The 22,868-nt window shown below is 45.7% G+C and overlaps 1 long non-coding RNA gene across 1 annotated transcript in view; it reads right to left on the bottom strand.

Annotated features, from left to right (window-relative positions):
* The window catches only part of LOC120926798, a 40,546-nt gene continuing 17,678 nt past the window's right edge, over positions 1 to 22,868 (bottom strand). The window contains exon 3 of the long non-coding RNA XR_005746991.1: positions 1 to 251. This is a non-coding gene — a long non-coding RNA (uncharacterized LOC120926798). The remainder of the gene's footprint in view (positions 252 to 22,868) is intronic.

Here is a 22,868-nt window from a genome sequence, read left to right as displayed (position 1 = left end):
ACCAAAAGCTCACATCGGACTTTTCTTGTCGGAATTTCCGATCGTGTGTACGCGGCATTTCAGTTTGAGGAGTCTTGCGATCATGTTGAATGTACTTGACCAGCATGTCATTTAAAAGAATAAGGCCACAATGTTCCAATAGCTTCTGTGTTGCAATTGAAGACTTGCAGAAGAGGTTCACTATTGATCTTGCTTGATCCAGTATTCTCTTCACACTTGCCTCCTTTTGCACCACGTCGGTCTGTTGGTACCTAACAAGTGGAACACACAGCCAAATAAGCATAAAGTATAGAAAAGGTTTCTGTTCCATTATATTATTTTAACACTTAACATCTTATGGGAATACTTTTACAGTACACAAGACTACAAATAAAGTGGAAAAATAACAAATGCACTCCATAGAGAAGATAGCGCCTCCATATCAATCATCTCATAGCCATGTGACAATTGACTGGTGTCAACCATGTCATCATGTAAAAGAATAATAAAAATGGCTCCCCGCAGATCATCAATTTCAGTCTCAGCCTCAGAGTCACTTTCTGTCATGGGGGAGTCTTCCTCACTAGAGCTGGGTGGTTTTTCTGCTGCTTCTGTGGTTTGTTTAACCACTTAAGGACCGCCTCATGTACATATACGTCAGCAGAATGGCACAGGCAGGCACATCAACGTATATATACGTGCCCTGCTTGACGTGGGTCGGGGGTCCGATCGGGACCCCCCCCCGTACATGCGGCGGTCCCCGTGGCTTCAGGAGCGATCCGGGACGACGGCGCGGCTATTTGTTTATAGCCGCTCCGTCGCGATCGCTCCCCGGAGCTGAAGAACGGGGAGAGGCGTGTGTAAACACGGCTTCCCCGTGCTTCACTGTGTCGGCGCATCGATCGCGTCATCCTATTTATAGGGAAGACACGATCGATGACGTCATTCCTACAGCCACACCCCCCTACACTAGTAAACACATACACAGTGATCCCTAAATGTTACAGCGCCCCCTGTGTTTAACTCCCAAACTGCAACTGTCATTTTCACAATAAACAATGCAATTTAAATGCATTTTTTGCTGTGAAAATGACAATTGTCCCAAAAATGTGTCAAAATTGTCCGAAGTGTCCACCATAATGTCGCAGTCACGAAAAAAAACGCTGATCGCCGCCATTAGTAGTAAAAATAAATAAATAAATAAAAATGCAAAAAAACTATCCCCTATTTTGTAAACACTATAAATTTTGCGCAAACCAACCGATAAACGATTATTGCGATTTTTTTTACCAAAAATAGGTAGAAGAATACGTATCGGCCTAAACTGAGGAAAAAAAAAATGTTATATATGTTTTTGGGGGATATTTATTATAGCAAAAAGTAAAAAATATTGCATTTTTTTCAAAATTGTCGGTCTATTTTTGTTTATAGCGCAAAAAATAAAAACCGCAGAGGTGATCAAATACCACCAAAAGAAAGCTCTATTTGTGGGGAAAAAAAGACGCCAATTTTGTTTGGGAGCCACGTCACACGACCGCGCAATTGTCTGTTAAAGCGACGCAGTCCCGAACTGTAAAAACCCCTTGGGTCTTTAGGCAGCATTTTGGTCTGGGGCTTAAGTGGTTAAATGCTCCCTCCATATTGCTCCCATTGTCTGTTATCACTGTAAGGATCTTCCTCTTTGGTATGTCCCACTTATGCAAGCATTTGTCCACACATAATTTGATTGACCATGCAGTGTGTGGGTGGGCAACTTGTTCAAGGGCCAACGATGTGTTCAGTTTATGCTGTTCAACACAAAAGTAGTATGCACTTATGGCAATAAATGAAGCAGAGAGTCCTTTTTTGGTCCACAAATCAGTGCAAATAGATACTCTCCGAGCAGCAGCCACTCTCTTTTTTAATTTTTGTTTTTCATCTTCATACTGTTTGACAATCAGATTGCTTGTTTTAGTTTGCTTTTGAACAGTCAGCTTTCTCTCTACTGTATTCATCACGCTAACAAAGTCCTCATCTTCAATCGTTCTGACTGGTAATCCGCCGTGCCCAATCCATCTTGCTATGGCCTCCTCCCTGGCATGTTGTTCCTTAGAGTCAATTTTGTATTTTGAAGCACCTAAAGGAGCAGTGCAAATACAGTAGTTTGCTGTGGTTGTGCACTGCCACTGGCTTGACTTGGCCCATCATTTGAGTTTTTTTGTACCTGTGGGGTTGAATTAGGGGGAAAAAAATTAAGTTATTCTGATTTTACATTCTCTCTCACCCCACACAGTTAGCTCAAAGTTGTCTCTCTATAATATACTACACATATAGCCCTTCCCAGGGCCGGCCAGAGGCCTTAAGGTGCCTGTGCTGTGCCAAAATTGACAGTGTCTTAGCCCCTCCCAGTGACCACTGACCACCACATCCTTCTACATATATTTTGGTGAGATACTTAAAGTGGAGGTTTCCCTAAAAAGAAACTTTTAAGATTAGATTCATGCTCAATTTGTCTAGGGGAATCGGCTAGTTTTTTTAAAAAACAAAGCAGTACTTACCGTTTTAGAGAGCGATCTTCTCCGCCGCTTCCGGGTATGGTCTTCGGGTCTGGGCGTTCCTTCTTGATTGACAGGCTTCCGACAGGCTTCCGTCGGTCGCATCTATCGCGTCACTATTTTCCGAAAGTAGCCGAACGTCGGTGCGCAGGCGCCGTATAGAGCCGCACCGACCTTCGGCTTTTTTTGGCTACTCGTGACGGGATAGATGCGACCGTCGGAAGCCTGTCAATCAAGAAGGAACGCCCAGTCCCGCAGCCCATACCCGGAAGCGGCGGAGAAGATCGCTCTCTAAAACGGTAAGTACTGCTTCGTTTTTTAAAAAAACTAGCTGATTCCCCTAGACAAAATGAGCATGAATTTAATCTTAAAAGTTTCTTTTTAGGGGAACCTCCACTTTAAATTTGGGGAAAACAGCAGCTGATAGATATTATGAAATCAAATCACTCGCTCCCATTAAAATTCAGGGGGTAATCCACAAAGAAGCGGCGCAACGTAATTTTTCCTATTTAAGTTACACCGCCGCAAAATTTCTACCTAAGTGCCCGATCCACAAAGCACTTACCTAGAAATTTTGAGCGGTGTAACTTAAATCCGGCCGGCGCAAGGCGTTCCTCTTCTCCAGGGGGCGATTCCCATTTAAATGAGGCGCGCTCCCGCGCCGGCCGTACTGCGCATGCTCGTGATGTCATTTCCCAACGTGCATAGTGCGAAATTACGTTACGTCGGGCTTTGTGGATCGCGACGGGACAATAAAGTTGCGTCGGGTAAAAAAAAAGATACGGCGCCCAAAAAAAAATTTTTAATTAAAAAAAAATCGCGTCGCTAGCAAGAAAGGTCTGTTTTTACAAGGTGTAAACAGTTTACACCTTGTAAAAGCAGCCCTAATTTTGCGTTTGCAAAATAAAACTTACGGAGAAAAAACGAAGCTGAAAAGCTTTGTGGATCTCCGTAAGTCCTAATTTGCATACCCGAGGCGGCATTTCGACGCAAAATGCCCCCAGCGGCGGATGCGGTACTGCATCCTAAGATCCGACAGTGTAATTCAATTACACATGTCGGATCTTCGTCCTAACTATGGGAAACTGATTCTGTGGATCAGTTCCATAGTTAGGACCAGGGATACGACGGAGTAACAGCAGTTACTCCGTCGTATCTCTTTTGAGGATTTGGCCCTCAGTGACTAAAGTGCACAACACAACATAGACAGACAAACAGCTTTTACTTCAGTTCAGAATAACAAAAGGTATGAAATCTGCAAGAAAGTTTGTAACAAGAAATCCCTGCAATGCCAATGTACATATAAGACTGCAAATGATGCTTCAAGTTTGTTGTATTTTTACCAGCGAGTGTTGCTTCACATAGTTTGCAAAGAGTCTTGTCCTTAACATAAAATGTAAAATACATCCATAGATCATCTCTTCTCTTTCTACCAGTGGCAGTCACAGAAGCCGACATTTTAGGTATAGTTTTGTGTTGTGGACGGACGGTGGGGAGGAACTGGAAGCCTGTATGCTACAGTGCACGGTGCTCTTGACAGTGGTCTGAGTAGAGTAGGTCAGAAAAATTTGGAAATAAATGGCATGCAGCACACACAGTGGTGGAGCCTGGATGGTGGTCTGAGGGATGGCCTATAATCCGACAGAGGCCTGAATGCCACTGCCAGGCCGAGCCTGTCAGAGGAGGCCCGCACAGTTGCACTTGCACTGTTGCACAGGCACGGCATCAGAACTCAGGAGGAGTCGGGACTCAGGAGGCTCAGGCCTGTAATGCACACAGTGCCGCTCGCCTCTTACTCTCACTATCTGGCAGACTGGCACTTTTGGACTCGGAGTCGTCACAGTGGCACGGTGCTGGCTGGGCGCGTATTGCAGAAGTAGGCGGAGTTCCGTAAAAAAATGGAAGTTGGTCAGTTGACGAAAATGTGCTGTACTTTTCGTTTAGTTTTGTCACTGCTGCGTAGTCAGGCCAGAACACTTTTTTCGCCACTCGGTCCAAAGCAAACGTACGGAGCGTACTTTCCCCAATCCACCATCTCACTCATGAACTGCCATCTCCTTCACTATTAAGTACGATTTAAATATTAGGGTTTTTTTTGGTGCCAAAAAACGTATATGCATATGTGTGTAAATATCCTTTTTTTGGCACGATAATTTTTTTTTATTTAAATTGGACTTAGTAGTCAGCGCAATCCACAACTGATTATATTACATTTATTACACTCTAGGGTGGCATACATCTGATTTCAGCAGACTGAATCAAAAAAGATCTATTTATTTTCTTTGCACCGGTAGCATTTCTTTTATACATCTCCTAACCCACAATCAGACACGCGTGGCAGAACTGTCAGGGCTGGGCCGGACCCAGGCCGCTCGGCTGTCAGTTAATTGCAGCTCCAATCTTTTCCACAGTGACTCACCTGATGATAATATCCAGTTCAGTTCAGTCCCTCTCTGCTTTCACCTTGGTCAACACATTCAGAGACTCTCTCCTGTGTACCTGTTGAAGACTTGCTTTACTGTCATCCCTTCTGGTTCCTGATCCTGCTTGCTGTTCCACTACGCTGATTCTCCGGTTTCCTGATTTCCTGGCCTGTCCTGAAGTATGCTGATCTCTAGCTCCCTGATGTCCTGGCTTGTCTGACTATACCTTCCGGTTACAGAACTCTGGCTATGACTTGACTACGTTGCTCTATTTACCTTTTACTATTATTATTAAACAAGTGTGATTTTAACTGCATTTCTGTCTCGGTCTGATTCATGGTTTCTGACAAGCATTTCCTTATCCTCCTCTGCAGAGTGGGAGCTCCTCCCCCTGCCAACGGATTGGTGCAAATGTTTCCTGGAAACTGTGGCGCCCTGTATTAACCCTCACAGCACTGGTGGGAAGTGTCAAAAGACCAGGCTGATTCTTTCCTGCGAGCAATGAGACCTGTTGGTTCTTCCCCACGTTGATAGTACACACGACAACACAGTCTATAAGAAGGGTAAATGTTACTTGCCAACTTCCCACAGAGCCAGGTGAAGTCCCGATGGAGCTGAAGTCGGTTGCTATGGTCGACTGCTGCAAAGACGACGCATTGGCCCCACGTTGGGTGCCAAATGTAGCAAAGTCTTTAACCTCCTCCAGTCTAATGAGGACCTTAAGGGCCAAAGATAGCTGACATCCTTCTGTATGTGGTAGGGTTGTGAGGCATAGTGGGTGCAAGGTGGATAAAGTTATTGGGTGCCAGACACTTCTTGGATGTAAAAGAGGTTTTATTTCTCTTAACAGCCCTTTTTATATTTTGCGAGGGAAAGAGGGTTAGGGCCAGGACACCCTTAAGCAGTTGCAATTTCAATTGGCAGACTGAGACTGTGCTGTTCTCCTCATAGTTATTTGTACATTGCATTATTAATTTTTATTTATCCATGTTGTTTTCATGCATCTCTTGTACTGCTGCCATCTGCTGGCCAGAATTTGCATGCCACACGCCTTTGTTCTTGTTAGTAAAGTTTTTTTTGTGTCGGAGGCGTGGACTAGAGCAGGGCTGGCCTCTTCACTGGGGGCAGCCATCTCAGTTTTCCTCATGGCTGTGTGACTAGACACTCCACATTTTTTGGGCTCGAGAAGGCATCAGTTTTTTGACCAGCAGCAGCTCAGCAGCCACAGCAGCTAGCCTCAGGACATATACCAACAAGTCAGCATTGATACCACTACTACAGAACAGTATTGCCTCACTGTTTATTGCCTTATCTGGATTGAATAAACCCACGTTGATTTCATCCTCCTGTCTGAGTCTGGATTCATCTAACCTGAGCATCTGCCGGTCCTGTCTGCCCCACTGCTTGGATACAAAGGTAGAAAGTCACACATCAATTATCAGTTATACCTTCATTCGCCTTCATGTGGAAATAGAACAGAGACTTCAATATGAGGACAGCCGTACAGGGAAAAGCCACCAGCAAGGCGCCACATCTGCACATGCAGGTTTTCTGTCTCCTATGGCAACAGTCTTTAACAGTTTCTAAAACTAATCATTACAGGCCTCTTTCCTTCTCTACAACTTCTGCTTGTAGTTCTTCAGCCCCTTGAGCTCCTGGTCTCTCACTGGACCCTCTGATTCACTGACTCTGAATCAATGGAGCTCCCCAAAGCTTTGAGGTGGTATCTCCCTCAAGCGTCACCCACGCTTCCCTGCTGGATCCCTATCTTGGCACTCCAGATATTTCTCAAGCTTCACTCCTGCTAACCAGCTCGGTCCCTGGCTTGACTCACAAGGCTGCTCTGCAAGCATCACCTCCATTAGTTGGGTCCCTGACTTGATCACCGCCTGAAGTTTCCTGATTCTCCACCGTGCCCGTTTGGTGAGAATGTGACTTGCTTCAGTTACTCACTGTTGTCCCTGGTGAAATTGTTCTTCAAAAGAACTTCAAACTTTTGTTGGCTTCTAACAGTTTATATTGGAATGAATCAACTTTTCCTAAAGAAAACCACATATATTTCTATAATATTGTTTGTTTAGGGAAAAAATTGCCATCTTTGTAAGAGGAAGGACATGTAATTGTCCAGAACAGAGCTGGAAAAAAAGATATGTATGGTGGGAACTGTAGCCAAAGATCGGCAATGACAGCCCTAAATTTCTTTCATGACAGGTTTGGGAAGGTAAGACCGAGAGGTGGTATAGGAAAAGGCTTGAGGACTGGGTTTAAAAAAGTATACCTATCATTAGAAAAAGAAGTCAGGGCACCTCAGCTGTAGCATTTAATGTGTTACTAAACTCACAACAGTAAAATCAGTCTGTATATGCAGTAAAGTATGCTACTTACAGTGAAAACTAAGGGGTTAATCCTCTGTATTGTGTCAAACGGCTGTTTGATCCTGTAAGCACAGATCCTCCTTTTCTTCTTCCACTGACTCCGAAACATGTCTGGATAAGGCAGAGTTACTGGAGTCAGGCTGCACATGCTCATTTTGATGTGTATTGCTAGAGGGGTTTTTTTTTTTTCTTGAGAGAGCACTGTCCAGACAGAGAGTCAGGTGTCCTGGATCCTGATAGGACAGCCAATTTCCGAATGAAAACTCCTCCTACAAGCTTTACCAGGAACTGATAGAAGTCACAAGTCTGCTATATATACTGCTGATGAGGAAAGGTATTTAGTGGTTTATATTTACTAAAATGATTGCATTTCCATGTTCTGTGTACTGCGGGAGACCAGATATAGTGAATGCAGGGTTCTGGGTTTAGTAATACTTTGAATTTGGCTTTAATAAAATCAGTGATTTGCCCTCTCCAAATTGCCACGTCAAAATCTGATTGGGCCCAGTGGCTGTAACCATTGCCAAATTCAAAATTTTGATAAAAGATTAGAGATCTGGATTTCCCATTGAAAATGAGGAAAACCAAGTATGTGGTGAACAGTATCCGCTAATGTGAGTTGATTTGGAAAGCATGAGGGAAAATTTTATTTTCCGTGGCTGTTGTAAACCAGCTGACAGACATTCACCAATGTGATCGGCGAACCAGTAATTTGCTAATTATTAACCACTTCAGCCCGGAAGAATTTACCCCCTTCCTGACCAGAGCATATTTTGCGATTCGACACTGCATTGCTTTAACTGACAATTGCGCAGTCGTGCGATGTGGCAACCAAACAAAATTGATTTCCTTTTTTTCACACAAATAGAGCTTTCTTTTGGTGGTATTTGATCACCTCTGCAGTTTTTGCGCTATAAACAAAAAAAGAGCGACAATTTTGAAAAAAAAAGCAATATTTTTTACTGTTTGCTATAATAAATATCCCCAAAAAATATATAAAAAAACGAATTTCTTTCTCAGTTTAGGCCGATATGTATTCTTTTACATATTTTTGGTAAAAAAAAAAAAATAAATCGCAATAAGCGTATAGTTATTGATTTGCGCAAAAGTTATAGAGTCTACAAAATAGGGGATAGTTTTATGGCATTTTTATTGTTATTATTTTTTTTTACTAGTAATAGCGGCGATCTGTGATTTTTATCGTGACAACTACATTATGGCGGACACATTGGGCACTTTTGATGCTATTTTGGGACCATTGTCATTTATACAGCAATCAGTGCTATAAAAATGCACTGATTAGTGTGTAAATGACACTGGCAGGGAAGGGGTTAACCACTAGGGGGCGAGGAAGGGGTTAAGTGTGTCCTAGGGAGTGATTCTAACTGTGTGGGTGGCTAGGCTACAAGTGACACGACAGTGATCACTGCTCCCGATGACAGGGAGCAGTAGATCACTTATCCAGTCACTATCCTGAACAGGGAAATGCCTTGTTTACATAGGCATCTCCCCTTTCTGCAGCTCCGTGACACGATTGCATTCTGCTGACGTAAATGTACAGGCGGCGGTCGGCAATCGGTTAAACATGTCCTTTTTCACAGTTTGCACTTTGCAGGCAATATACTAAAAAACAGGTCAGTGAAAAAACTATAAATTTTTAGGTAGATTCAGAGAGATTGGATTAAATTTAGGGCGGCGTAGCCTAGCCTGTTTAGGCTACACCGCCGTAAATTAGCTAGGCTAGTAGTGATTTTCAATCTACTTACCTGCTAATCTACGGCGGCGTAGCCTCAAACGAGCGGGCGTAAGGGCGCCTAATTCAAATTGGTTGGAGGGGGGCGTGTTGTATGGAAATGAGGCTTGACCTCACGTTTTTCGACGTATACTGCTACTGCGCATGCGCCGGGCGCCTACATTTCCCAGTGCGCATTGCGGCTAAGTACGCCGTACGGGCCTATTGATTTTGACGTGGACGTAAACGACGTAACTCTCGATTCGCGGACGTAAAAAATTCGAACCTCGCGGCGGGAACATTGTTATTCCACTTCATAGGTGGAATAACTTTAGGCCGCCTAAGGCCTTACGGAAAAGACGTAATTCGACTGCGGCGGCCGCGCTCACGTTCGTGAATCGGCGTACAAGCTCATTTACATAATCTACGCCGGCCGCAATGGAAGCGCCATCTAGCGGCCATCAGCAACATTGCAATCTAAGATAGGATGGCGCAAGCCGTCGTATCTTAGATATGTTTAAGTGTATCTCTGTTAGAGAATACACTTAAACATAGGTCGGTGCAGATTCAGAGTTAGGTCGGCTTATCTGTAGATAAGCCGGCCTAACTCTTTCTGAATCTACCTATTTAACTTCATGACTGACTGAAGTGAAAACAAATTTGTGTCATTAGGTCATCAAGTCCTTTGCATTTGTGGTAAATCTTCTCCCTCCTGTGGCCAAAAGTGGCACTGCACCAAAGTAAAAATTGCTTCTCATTGTATAAAGCTAAGATCACGTAGATTATGAAGGCAGAAGAGAGTTCAGCCTCTATTGTGAAAGTTCTCTCAAAATCAATAAAATTCAAAGGAATGCAATGCAAGACCAGACTGAAGTAAAAGTATGTACTGTTTGGCTTTTTTTGGATCCTGCAGTTGGAGGATGCTGGTGTGTGTTGAAAAGCATGCCAAGTTGGTTGTTGGGAGTCCATGTAGATGCAGACTTGGGTAACAATTATACCTTTGCATGATGGTGCAATTGTCGCAAACAACCAAAAGGTTTTACAGAAATTATTTTAGTGCAGAGGTAGCCTATTGCAGTATGGTGTGCATCCCAAAGCTCAAACACACGTATGGGAGTGTGCTATATACACACACACCACTATATTGTCAAAAGTATTGGGAGGCCTGCCTGTACACGCACATGAACTTTAATGACATCCCAGTCTAAGACCCCCATACACACTTTTATGCCACATACACACAACCGTTTTTCATGACGAGAAAAATGTGTGTAGGCTCCAGAGCATTTTTCTCGGTGAAAAATTACCATTAAAAATTTAGAACCTGCTCTATTTTTTCTCGTAGTTTTTCACGTCTTCATTTTTCACGTTGTGAAAAGCGGTCGTGTGCAGGCTTTAACAATGGGGAAAAAAACGTGCATGCTCAGGAGCAGGTTATAAGAAGGGAAATTTGCATAATCAGCCAAAAGGGTGTCGCCTTTCGAATGGAACTTCCCCTTTATAGTGCCGTTGTACGGATTGTACGTCACTGCGCTTTGCTCGAGCATTTTTTTTTTACGATCGTGTGTATGCAAGGCAGGCTTGACAAGAATTTACGTTGAGAAAAACATAGGCCCGGTGTGATGGACTTTTTACCTATATGCTTCAGTTTAATCCTCCCTGCTTGTTTAAGGCTGTTAATTGTATTTACTCTTCTGCAGCTAGCCCTGTTTCAAATGTTAATTGTTCTAGCCATGGGTTTACTGCTTACTGTGATTAGATAAGTGGCTCATGTTAATTATGCTGATTGCTTCCTTGTGATAATTATCTCTCTATATGCGGTGCCGAACTGGCTAGATACTGAGTAGTTCAAAGAAATATCTTTATTTCAAAGGAGCTGTATTGAAGACCCCCCACTGTGTGAGGGGGGGGCGGAGATTTGTCATTGTAACAGTTGTAACCACATATAAGCTCTGTTTTCTTACGATTAAAACTCTGTGTTGTTCAAGCAGTAAGCTGGTCTCATGTGTGGCTTTCTGGGCGATTCCAGGGATATCCCTCCTCGTGGAATATTGGGGTGATTTTCGTTATGGGAAGAAGGGAACGTTGACGGGGATATCATACCGATACCGTCACAAATTGGTTGGCAGCAGCGGGATCTTCCCTTCTACTCTCCTTCACACCCGGATTCCAAGCAGACACTGGAAGAACTACTGGAAGTTCGTGGAAGGATTGCTAGCAACAAAACCAAGCGGGTCATCATAGCAGAATCAATGGAGATAGACCAGGAGGACGGGATTGCAGCAACGCCAGCAGTACAAGAGATGGAGACACCAGTGATTCAGGAGGAGGAATCGCCAGCCAACAAGCTAATGAGAGAGAAGCTAGCGTGGTTCGGCCAGAACCCAACGCCGGATGTGGTGCTGAAAGTGATGGACCTGTTAGCGGAGGAGGCCAAACAAATAAGAGACGCAGAGCTACAGGAGGCTAAAGAAATAAGAGACGCAGAGCTACAGGAGGCTAAAGAAATAAGGGACGCAGAACTACAGAAGGATAAACAAATAAGGGACGCAGAGCTACAGTTAAAACTGGCAGCAGTCCAACAAGCAGCCGCACCTTCTACGAACAGTGAGTACAGCACAGCAGACGCAAGGAAGATTCTGTTTAGCGCTTTTAAAGCTTTTGATGAAAAGGACTGTGAGATTGATAACTACCTGGCGGATTTTGAGCGACAATGTAACCTGCACCGAATAGCTAGAAGAGAGTGGGTTGCAATATTGTCAGGCAAACTGTCAGGCAAAGCTTCTGATGCTTTCCGGACCGTGCCAGATCAGGATATCCATAGCTACGCCAGGGTTAAAGAAGCGCTCCTGGCTCGTTATGCAGTAACCCCAGAGTCCCACCGACAGAAGTTCAGGGACTCACGCAAAACCACGAAAGACTCTTACGCAGAATGGGCATGCCAGCTGTCCCTGTCGGCCTCTAACTGGGTTAACAGCAGCCAGGCCACCACCGCAGAGGACATTTTGCAACTAATACTCCTGGAGCAATTTTACAATCACATCCAGACGGACGTCAAGGATTGGGTGAGAGATCGCAGGCCCATGACTCTACCAGAGGCCGCGAAGTTGGCGGATGAATATGCGGATACTCGCAAGACAAACCAGGTCACACCACGGGTACAACCTCCACAACCAACGGCGCCCTCACACCCACCAGCCGCTAGATACCAACCGCCTAACAGACCGATGACATCTAGCCCTCGCTACCCACGCCAGGAGGACAACGAACAACGCTGCTTCCGGTGCAAACAGTTGGGTCACTTCAAGCAGAATTGCCCCATGAATGACAACACCAGGTCAAATTGGTCTCAACCTGGGTACCGCCCACCAGCAGCAGCCCATTGTGTAGACTCGGCTTGGGATCCCCAGGAGCTGGGTCAGGAAGAACCATTGGGCACCCCTTACGAAGCCCTCATGGTACAAGCTGTTATTACGGACAACAGGGAACACCATTGTCAGCTGGTCATGGGCGACCGCCATGAGCCGGAGGGGCCTTGGAGGGAGCTGGGCAGAAAGAGGCACCGCCAGCTACCCTCCAAGAAGAAGAGGTCCTGGAAGTCATATAACCAGCGGACCTGGGAGGAGAAGAAGCGACTGGAGGAGATGGAATCGCAGCGGGCGCCCCAGATGCGGGCCGAGATGTTCGCCAAGGGCCCACCGGTGGCCCCTTACACCACCACCCAGTTCCTGATGATGAAGGACCATGTGGAGAGCCTGCAGGACATGAGCAAGCAGGATCTGATCCGTGAGTACATAGAGCTGGAGGAGTGCATAAGCCGCATGGAGGAGGAGAACAACCACCTGAGGTCACAGCGGGCTGACCCCCCCAGGCTCCATGAACTGGAGATGGAGCTGGAGAAGCTCAAAGAGGAGAACCGGCGGCTGCGGAGGGAGCAGGGGGTGGCTGACCTTATGGGGCTCTGAGTCCCCTCTCCCCCCCCCCGGACTCTGAGCACCAGTGCTACAGCATTTCAACAAATATAACTTTTTCTTTTTATAAATCTCCTGTGATTGTCACTTCAGAGCCATAACCTGCCCCTCCCATAGCGGGACACCTAGATGGCGGCGCACAGACCCATTCGCCGTCTTCACACTGACTTCTGGTGACTTTGCAGATCGCACAAAGACTTGGGGACTGACCGGCGTGTGATCTGACGACCCGGTGGCATACCTGAGTCTGAAGCAGTTGCCAAGGGAGGTCAGTCATGCCAAACGGAGTTAACCTCGGACTAAAAGCTCTGAACCCGTCAACCCTACTGGACCAGGAAAGGTCCAACCGGCTTTTCCGGAGCAGGGAGAAGAAGGGGGGCCATTGTGATGGACTTTTTACCTATATGCTTCAGTTTAATCCTCCCTGCTTGTTTAAGGCTGTTAATTGTATTTACTCTTCTGCAGCTAGCCCTGTTTCAAATGTTAATTGTTCTAGCCATGGGTTTACTGGTTACTGTGATTAGATAAGTGGCTCATGTTAATTATGCTGATTGCTTCCTTGTGATAATTATCTCTCTATATGCGGTGCCGAACTGGCTAGATACTGAGTAGTTCAAATAAATATCTTTATTTCAAAGGAGCTGTATTGAAGACCCCCCACTGTGTGAGGGGGGGCGGAGATTTGTCATTGTAACAGTTGTAACCACATATAAGCTCTGTTTTCTTACGATTAAAACTCTGTGTTGTTCAAGCAGTAAGCTGGTCTCATGTGTGGCTTTCTGGGCGATTCCAGGGATATCCCTCCTCGTGGAATATTGGGGTGATTTTCGTTATGGGAAGAAGGGAACGTTGACGGGGATATCATACCGATACCGTCACACCCGGATTCACAAAGCATTTACGCCGACGTATCTCGAGATACGCAGCGTAAGTGTAACTATGCGCCGTCGTATCTGTGCACCGTGCCCACAATCTGAGATACGCCTAAAAATAGGCTTCCTACAACCGACGTAACTTGCCTATGCCGTCGTATCGTGGGCGCATATTTACGCTGGGCGCATTTGCCGCTCCCATTGATTTTCTATGCGCATATGCAAATGAGGGAGATACGCCGATTCACGAACGTACTTGCGCCCGGCTCATAATATATGCGGTTTGCGTAAGTCGTACATCCGGCGTAAAGTTATTTCCCATATAGGAGGCGCAACTCATGCTAAGGTATGGACCATGAAACACAGCCGTCGTATTTTACGTTGTTTACGTAGTATGTGAATAGGGCTGGGCATAGGTTACGTTCACGTCGTAGGCAGTGATCCGTCGTATCTTAGGGAGTAGTTCCGACGTGATTCTGAGCATGCGCACTGGGATGCGTCCACGGGATGGTGCATGCGCCTTTCATTTTAAGTACTTCTATGGCGCTTGGCCCATCATTTACATGGGGTCACGCCTCATTAGCATGGCTCACGCCCACTTCCACCTACGCTGGCTTACGCCGAGGAAACCCAGCGTAGATTTGAGAGCGAGTGGGACCACTGGCTTCCTGAAAACTGTGCTTGCCTCTGTGCGCTGCGTCGGCGTAGCGTATATTAGATACGCTACGCCCGCATGAATATGCGCCGATGTATGTGAATCCGGGCCATAGTTTTTTTCCATGACATGAAAAATGGTCGTGTGTACGTGGCTTTAGATTTTGTGTTTAGATTTATCAAAATCAGGTTATACAAGAGCCTGCCTGATTGCATATAAATTGAAACTCTTAAGCCCTGTACACACGATCGGTTTGTCCGATGAAAACAGTGTGTGTGTGCCCCATCAGTTTGTTTTCCATCGGTGAAAAAAAATAGAACATGTTTTAAAATTTTCCTATGGATAAAAAAACGATAGAAAAAAACGACCGTCTGTGTGGAAGTCCATCGGTCAAAAATCCATGCATGCTCAGAATCAAGTCGACGCATGCTCGGAAGCATTGAACTTTTCTCAGCGCGTTGTAGTGTTTTACGTCACTGCGTTTTGGCAGTTGGATTTTTGTGTAGGCAAGACTGACGAAAGTCAGCTTCATCGGATATCCAACAAAGAAATCCATCGGATTAGATTCCATCAGCTATCCGATCGTGTGTACGAGGCTTTAAGGTTTGACCTTGTATTCTATGGTTTTAGTAAATCAGAAGACAAAAATCTGCAGAAAATGTAATAGTGTGTAATAGGGGTTAAGCACTGGCCACGCCATGCCCCCCACCAGCATGATGGTGCAAGGATTTTTGTCTACTTAGGCCGGCTTAGCAGGGACATGAACCAGAACTTCTAGTTATACTTGACAGAGCTGATAATTATTCTGTATACCTAATGCCCTGTACAGGGGTCAAGTCCTGGGGAAAAAAGTGTGGGAACTCCCACCCAAGATCCACTCCCCCACCAAAAAAAAACAAAAAACGATACGCTCATGTGCATAATTACTAAACCACATGTTTTTTTCTTTTTCGATCCACTGTACCTTAGTAAACCTTTATGTTACTGGCCGCTTCCTGTATATGGATTCATCGGGTAGTGTGCTCCTGGGAACAATGACAAAAGCTCCCAGGAGACATTGCGGCATCGAAGGAAGTGACGGAATACCCGCACACTACCCGATGAATCCATATACAGGGAGCAGCCAGTAACATAATGGATTACTAAGGTTCGCCTGCCCCTGACAGTGACTCGAGCTGGGCATCACCACTTAGTGAAGGATTGGCTCGGGCGGTTCGGCTGCTCTAGTCCTGCAAAGGGAACTGCGTTCCTGCTGTGAAAAAAGTGCAGGAACTCCGTTCCCACGCGTTCCCGCAGGACTTGAGCCCTGGCCCTGTACACACGATAGGTTAGTCTGATGAAAATGGTCTGATGGATTTTTCCATCAGTTATCCGATGAAGCTGACTGATGATCAGTCGTGCCTACACACCATCAGTTAAAAAAACAATCGTGTCAGAACGTGGTGACGTAAAACACGACGACGTGCTGAAAAAAAATGAAGTTCAATGCTTCCAGGCATGCGTCGACTTGATTATGAGCATGCATGGATTTTTAAACAATGGACGTACCCACAGACGATCGTTAATCAGATAATTTTAAAACAAGTTCCTATTTTTTTAACCTATGGATAAATAACCGATGGGGCCCACACACGATCGGTTTGGTCTGATGAAAACGGTCCATCAGACCGTTTTCATCAGACTAACCTATCGTGTGTACGCAGCATAAGGGCTGGCTCACAGCTGTGTATGAACTGGTGTTTTGGTTCACTAGAAAAATGCAGGTTTCCACAAGGACAAACAGAAAATTAGAAAATTAAATATCAAATACTTGCCACAATTTTCCTTTCCTGACGGGCTCCATGGCACCACACCTGGGTACAGGGTCCTGCCCCCTATTCTTCCAGAACTTTAACTCATACATTTGGCCCACCTGCAGCCTCATGTTCTGTAACAAGTCCTACCAAGCTGGGTGGGAGCTGTACTGCCATGGGGCTCATCAGGAAAGACAATTGCGGTAAGTATTTGACATTCAATTTTCAATTGGCCTTGGCACAGGGTTCCCCAGCCTGCCTCGCTGGGCCACTGAGTCATTAGCAAGGAATGACTGCCACAGTTTTAGACTCTTTTACCACCAACATAGGCTCACTCTCATGTGGGGTATAATCTGTGTGCTCTGTCCAAGGTCTTCCAACCCCTATTGATCTAGTAATCCAATCTGAAAAAGCCAGGAATTCCATTGGGCCAATTTGCCTATTGGAATGGTTGATATCACGATAACAAGAAGACACACACTTTCCACCGCTGATAGATGGGTACTCGCTTGTGCAGCCACTATAGTCTTCAGGATAACCAGGAGTCTGGCAGAGCCACCATTGCTGCCCACGTACCTACCTTTTGAGATATTCCAGGGTCTGAGTTGGCACGAGATGGCTCTTTTCTTCGTTGATTAACCAACCAAACTCTTTCAGCTTTGAGACTGTCATCTCTCTGTGCAAAAGCAACATGTTTCTGTTCTGATTCAGGAGCAGGATGTTGTCCAGATAGTGGTATATCCTGTTCTCTTGAGAACGCAGATAAGCCACTAGGGCTAGAAAGACCATTATAAATACCCTGGGCAATGTGGTTAGCCCAAAAGGGTAGGCAAACAAATTGGAAATGTAGCCGGCCCACAGCAAACCGCAAAAATCTCTGAAAGAAGGGAGCTACCAGGACACAGAATATGCATCCTTGAGAGCTGTGGAAAGGAGCCAAACCTCTTCCTCTGGTTGTGTGGCCTTCAAGATCATTAGGAGCAATACTAAAAATGGTCCTTTGTATTTGTTGTGGTTTCTGAGGTCCAGGGCTTTTTTTCAGCAGGAACTAGGGGGAACTCAGTTCCACCACCTCTGGCTCAGGTCTTCTGCTCCCTGTTCACCACTATCACTTGGTGACACAGAGGTCCAGCTTCTGCATTTACAAGTGAAAGTTTATCTCCCAGCAGCTTCCACAGGTCAGATCTCCTGAGCAGATCCCACTGAGTGCAGGACAGGGACAAGGGAGATACAGAACAGGTGCCCAGCATTCAGTGCAGTCATGGGCGGTAGCCAGGGGGTGCATTGTATGCTGCACCCTCTGCGGTCTCCATTTTTTCCCTGGTGACCACTTGTTGATGCTCCTACTGCATGATGTCCCTAAGTGTCTGTAGTATAGTCTAGTAAGCTGGGAGGTACTACAGCCGAATGAGTGCTTCAGCCTAATATTGCAACAAAGGTAAGACACATGGCAAATGTTAAAGCTTTTAAGAAGGGGGGAGAAGATGAGGGCAGTGGAGGGAGGGGTTGTATCCAGAGGGAAGAGCTACTACTATTTGATGCCATTTGGCAGGTGTGTGTGTGTGATGGGCATGGTTGTGTTCCTGCACCTATTCTCTGAGAGAAAAAGCTCTGAGAGAAAAAGGCTGCAATGATCCTGCTGGAGGCCTTTTATCCCTTGTGTATTTTATTGGAAATTACAAACAGGGAGTCCGAGATTCTGAAACTAGATGTTTCTTCAGGGTACACTTTTAATGTTCTGCTCTTTAGCCCCCAGAGTCGCTATTTCAAAGTTTTTTCAGCGTGGGGGTTCCCCTTAACATCTGACCAGTGTTTCCAACCGCCCGTAGATTTACGGGCAGCCCATAAAAACAGTGAGCCCAGGTTCACACTTGTGATTCGCACCTGCACTGTGGTGTCGATCGCATGCGATGTCTGTGCAATGCGAGTTCAGCCATACAGTTATATAGCTGAACATTGGATTTGCAGGAAAATAGTGCACCCACCACCATCACCTCCTGCCACAACCACCTCCTGCCACCATCACCCTCTGCCACCACCAGCTCCTGCAACCATCACCTCCTGCCCCCACCACCTCCTGCCCCCATCACCTTCTGCCACCACCAGATCCTTCCTGCTCTTACTACCATCACCTCCTGCCCCAACCACCTCCTGCCACCACCACCACCTCCTGCACCCACCACCATCACTTCCTGCCACCACCAGCTCCTGCCACCATCACCTCCTGCCCCAACCAGCTCTTGCCACCATCACCTTCTGCAACCACCACCTCCTGCCTCCACCAGTTCCTGCCACCACTACCTCCTGCCACCACCAGCTCCTGCCACCATCACCTCCTGCCCCTCCACCTCTTGCCCCACCACCTCCTGCCACCATCACCTCCTGCTATCACCACCTCCTGCAACCATCACCTTCTGCCACCACCACCTCCTGTATCCATCACCTCTTGACCCCATCACCTCCTGCCACCACCAGCTTCATTATTTATTACCTTAAAGAAAGGAAGTCCGAGAATGCACTGCGATCTGTGAACCGATCTGCGGGTGTCATTAACATTGTATTGACACCCGCAGCGGTTTGCAGAGGGTAATGTGAACTGCCTATGAGAGAGATATGATGCGGGAACTGGCAATGGAATCTAGGCTAAAAGGATCATTTTACAGTGCAGGTAGTTTGAAATAGCCCTATCCCCAGGCTGGGAAAGTCCCAGAGAGTCTCTTAAACTAAAAGTCAAAAAAAAAAAAAACACCCACAGTTTAAAGTTTAAAGTTGGATTGTCCACAGTTGTACTAACAATTACAGTATGTCATCATATAAAAAATTTTGACGGTCACCGTTATTGCTAATACAACTCTTGTTTTTACTTAGGCTCTGTTCACACTTAGGCATTTTTGGGCGATTTTCTGCTCTAAAAACGCCCAATGAGACAAATACCATTCATTTCAATGGCTCCTGTTCACATTTGAGTGTTCTGTCACGTGAAGCAAAATGCCCGTCACTCAAAAAAGTACCTGAGCTTCTTTATTGGCAGATTACAGGCGTTTTACTGCTTTTCACCTTTTCAACTTCAGAACGCCTGTGCAAAAGCTCTGCAAAAACTCTGCAAGAATGCATGAAAAACACCTGTAAAATAGCAACGCCTAGATGTGAACGGAGCCTTAAAGTGATTGTAAAGTCTTGTTTTTTTTTTGTTTGTTTTTTTATAACAAACATGTTATACTTACCTTCTCTGTTTTGCACAGAGCAGTCTGGATCCTCCTCTTCTTGGGTCCCTCTTCAACTCTCCTGGCCCCTCCCTCATGTCGAGTGCCCCCACAGCAAGCAACTTTCTATGGGGGCATCCAAGCTGAGTTGCAGCTCCCTGTGTCTATTCAGACACAGAACCCCACCCCCTTTCCCCCCTGATTGGTTAACTTTTCCAGCCAATCAGGAGGAGAGTAACGGACAGCTAAGACAGTCGTGGACATCGCCACGATGATGACGCGGCGACGTGCGCGACGCTGTCATATAAGGAATTCCACGCATGCGTCAAATCATTACGGCGCATGCGAGGGATGGTTTCGGACGGATCGATCCGGTGAGTCTGTACAGACCACCGGATCGATCCGCTGGAGCGGACTCCAGCGGATAGATTTCTTAGCATGCTAAGAAATTTTTATCCGCTGGAAATCGGTCAGCCCGAGAAAAATCCGCGGAAAAATATCCGCTGGGTTGTACACACCAGCGGATCTATCCGCTGGAACTGATCCGCAGATAAATTCCAGCGGATAGATCCTCTCGTGTGTACGGGGCCTTAGTGGCCAGGCAATCTTCTGGAACCTGTGACATGTCTCAGAAGATTGCAGAGAGGAAGGGGCAGCCTAGGGGGAGAGGAGGAGTCACCTAGGCAGCGAGACAATGGAAGCAGGAAGTGGGACAGGAAGTACCTATGAAAACTAGGTACCCACTCTTCCCCCCAAAAAATGACATGCAAATGTGGCATATAAGGGGGACTGATGCCCCGTACACACCATCACTTTATGTGATGAAAAAAAAAAAACATTTTCTGTGAAGTAAAAAACGACGTTTTTGAAACTTCAATTTTCTAAGACGAAGTTGCCTACACACCATCGTTTTTCTCACAATGTTCTAGCAAAGCGAGGTTACGTTCACCACGTTTTTCCATTGAAGCTTGCTTCATAAGTAGCTTCTGGGCATGCGTGGGTGAAAAAACTTCGTTTTAGACGACGTTTTTTGCTACACACGGTCAATTTCTGTGAAGTAAAAAATGACGTTTTGAAAAACGACACATAAAATTGAAGCATGCTTCAATTTTTTTTTGTCGTTTTTTACAAGACATAAAACTACGTTTTCCCCCACACACGGTCATTTAAAGTGACGTTTTTAAAAACGTAATTTTTTTTCATCACATAAAGTGATGGTGTGTACGGGGCATTAGAGTGCTTAAAGCAGAAGTTCCACTTTTGGGTGGAACGCCGCTTTAGGTGCCGTTTCACATATATGAAAATTTGATATGTTTCGAACAGATTGAATAGATTCACATGACAATGTGGAATAACATTGGTTGCCATTGAAGCTGTTCACATACACTATATTACCAAAAGTATTGGGACAACTGCCTTTACACGCACATGAATTTTAATGGCATCCCAGTCTTTGTCTGTAGGGTTCAATATTGAGTTGGCCCACCCTTTGCAGCTATAACAGCTTCAACTCTTCTGGGAAGGCTGTCCGTAAGTTTTAGGAGTGTGACTATGGGAATGTTTGACCATTCTTCCAGAAGCGCATTTGTGAGGTGAGGCACTGATGTTGAAGAGAAGGCCTGGCTCGCAGTCTCTGCTCTAATTCATCTTCCTATCCCTTGGTGCCAGATAACCCAGGTGGTGGGGATTCTTTGCACACTGTCAGAAATTATTATGCTACTTCATATTGTAGAGAGGCTATGGGCCCTCTTCCTGCATCAAGGGAAGTTCCTAAACACACTCACATAGACGCCAACTCACAAGTACCATCCTCTTTTTTTTTACCCAACACTGAGTCCAATCAAACACACTGTGCCAAGACCAGGGCCGCCATCAGGAATTATGGGGCCCCTTTACACAGCTTCAGGCATGGGCCCCCTGGAGCAGAGAACTGGGGGGGGGGGGCTGCCGCAGATTGAGAAGCGGGCGGTGCTGCCGCTACTTAAGAAAATTGAGAAGCAGGGGGGCTGTGAATTGAGAAGCAGTGGGGTTGCCCTCGGGACCTTTGGGCCCCTTACAAAATATATATATATATATAAATAAATTATAAAAAACAGGGGGGTAGCCATCTGGGGCCCTTGGAACCTCTGGGCCCTTTCATAAAAAGAAAAAGAAAGAAAGAAAAAGATTATAAAAAAGAATAAAAAGGGGGGTTGCCATCCGGGGCCCTGGGACCTCTGGGCCCTTTAATAAAAAAAAAAAAAAAAGTAGTAGAAAGCCAAACTGGGGTGATTGTTTCCTGTAACACAATATGGTGTACACTGTAGAGGAATGGCATGCATGGGTGTCATCCACGAAGGAAGCCTCTCCTAAAGCCCATGCACAAAAAATCCCACCTAGAATTTGCCAGGACCCATGCTGAAAAAGAAGACGATTACTGGGACTCTGAACTCTGGAGCAATGAGACCAAGATAAATGTTTCTGGAACTGATGGCTTTAAAACTGTATGGCATCACAAAGGTGAGGTGTACAAAGAAAAATGTATGGTGCCTACAGTGAAACATGGTGGTGGCAGTGTCCTTCTGTGGGGCTGCATGAGTGCTGCTGGTGTTGGGGAGCTGCTTTTCATTGACAGTATCATGAATTCACAGATGTACTGCTCTATAACGAAAGAAAATATGCTACCATCACTCCGTGCCCTTTTCCAACATGACAATGATCCAAAACACACATCTAAAGCCACTGTTGCATTTCTGAAGAGCAGGGTGAAAAGGGATTCAGTGGCCAAGTATGTCTACTGATCTGAACCCAATCGACACGTATGGGGAATTCTGAAGAGACACGTTGAGCATCACTCTCCATTCAGCATCCAGGCTATAAAAGAGGGCTTCTTGAAGAATCGAAAAAGATAGATGTTGCAATACGTCTCCAACTTGTTCATTCCATTCCTAAAAGACTTGGTGCTGTCCTTCCAAATCATGGAGGTCATACAAAATACTAGATGTAGTCGTTTTTGTTGTGGGGTGCATTTTTGCATCAACTAATTTTAGTAAAACCAAATATTTGGTAATCTAATTTATAATATTAACCTTTCATGTAATGATTTAAAGGGGAGTTCCAGCCTGTTAGTGTTTATTAAAACTCAGCAGCTACAAAAAGTGTAGCTGCTGACCTTTAATAAACAGACACTTACCTGCTATACGGTCCAGCGAAGCATCCGCCCGGAGCTCTGCTCCTCTCCCCCCTCTCCAGCTGGCGTCTCCATTCATAGTGTGGGCACCCGGCCGTGACAGCTTTCGGCTTCAAGGCCGGGCACTCACTGTGCATGCCCAAGTCACGCTGCGCTCTATGA

Source organism: Rana temporaria, chromosome 2 (genome assembly GCF_905171775.1).
Source record: "Rana temporaria chromosome 2, aRanTem1.1, whole genome shotgun sequence".
NCBI classification, from domain to species: domain Eukaryota; kingdom Metazoa; phylum Chordata; class Amphibia; order Anura; family Ranidae; genus Rana; species Rana temporaria.
This window is presented reverse-complemented; position numbering and strand designations above follow the sequence as displayed.